Genomic DNA, 1,908 nt, shown 5'->3' with positions numbered 1-1,908 from the left:
AGATACTTTTTGTTTAATCACGCTCTGTTTTGTTACATTTATGGTTATAGATAAAATATGCAATTTAGAACAATAATGAACTTTGGTTTAATAGTTACATAAGGCCAAAAAAATGAGAATTATCAAATGCAGGTATGCATGGCTGTGGGAATTGTCTCAAATCGATAGGTTCCTATGAAGATTTTTCTCTTTAGCATCAAGTACTAAGGTACAGAGTTCTTCAAGAGACAGAGATTCACCATGTGTTCTTATTTAAAGTTGAAAAGGGAATTGAATTCTACCGATAGCCCATTCAAGGTATGGACTAAATTAAAACATAGAAGCTACAAAAAGCTTGTCAACAAGTTATAATTCTATAAATATGCTTCTCATTAGATTGAGATTAAAGTCTTTTAATAGTGTATTGAAATAAAAGTTATCTAACACATGATAAAACTTGTTATACACAATATTACAACAATTTCAAGTATGTCAACGATAAACGTAGAAAATTAAAAACCAAAGCAGAACATGGAGTGTGGTACAATACTACCTACGTCTGGGGGACAGTGTGTTCATGGAAAGATATTTTCACTAATATAAAGTTAAATAATTATAACAATATACTTATCTATAAATAAACAGTAATTACAATGGCACTTGAATAACTTAACTTAGAGAACAATCATTTAGGCTCTTTCTAAGTGTGAGACTCTCTCCCAATGAAACTTAGCCTCCCCTACGTATAAGAATATTAGTGAATAATCACTTAAGTTTTCCTAAACGTGAGATTCCCTGTAGTTTACAATAAGAGAACACTATGCATTCCCTCTCACAATGCTGGAAGGCATGTTTGACACCTTCCAAAACCACAACGACCTCCGCACAAATAGAACAACACTACTTAATTTACCAAACGGATTCAAGAGAACAATATTTATATACATTTTTGCAATGTAAATGCAAATATTTATCAAATTTTCAAAATTTATAGATACAATTAGATCCACGAATATGAGAAGAATAATGAGAGAATAAATGGATAACATACTCTAATATCCATTAATTAGTTTCCAATTTATTTCAATAAAATTTGATTTTTTTTTCTTTTTTCTTTTTTGGCCAAAGGTATATTGAATTTGGAATACAAAGAGAAAGGAACCCAACAATCTCAAGCCAAAACACAAACAATTCATACAACCACAAACGTCAAAATACCAGGATTAAAGAAAAACAATCGAACTCACCAGAGAGGCTCCAAAAAAACACAATTCAATAAAATTGATTCAAAGGGGGAAAATATATATATTAATTAGACCCAAAATTATAAATGTTCATTTAACATATGGGGCCGGAGCCCCGTGAGACTTGTCCCGAGTAGAGCAGAGAATCTCTGATTAGATGAGAAATGGGAAAAGGAGGGGGAGATTTTTTTCCCCGATGACTAATCGGGAACGGGGACAAGGGTTATATTCCCTGTCCCCGACCTCGATTCCTCGTCCTGCCCCACCTCATATATATAATAGCTTGTTACTGTGATATATATTTAAGCTTGTTACTGTGTGTGAATATATTTACAATTATCTCATATATATGTGTGTATGTTGAAGACTTGAATATGTTGTTGCAATATATATTTTTTTAAATTTTGAAAAATTATGAAAGCTATACATTTTAATTATATCTTTTACATATTGAATATTAGATATTATAATTTTAGCAAGCGATTTCATAATGAAATGATCTTGGTAACCATTTAGTTTCGTAATGAAATGATTTTGGTAACCGTTTAGTTTGAAAATTAAGTCTATTTCATCCACATTTTTTTTACCATTATTTGCAATTTTCTTAAGTATAATGGTTAAATTTTTAGTCAAATTCCAAAAACAAAAATAACTTTTTGAAAGCTACTTTTTTTAGTTCTCAAAA

Source organism: Benincasa hispida, chromosome 12 (assembly GCF_027475165.1).
Source record: "Benincasa hispida cultivar pf3 chromosome 12, pf3_genome.v1.1, whole genome shotgun sequence".
NCBI classification, from domain to species: domain Eukaryota; kingdom Viridiplantae; phylum Streptophyta; class Magnoliopsida; order Cucurbitales; family Cucurbitaceae; genus Benincasa; species Benincasa hispida.
The sequence above is the reverse complement of the archived record's forward strand: the minus strand, read 5'-3'. Positions refer to the sequence as shown.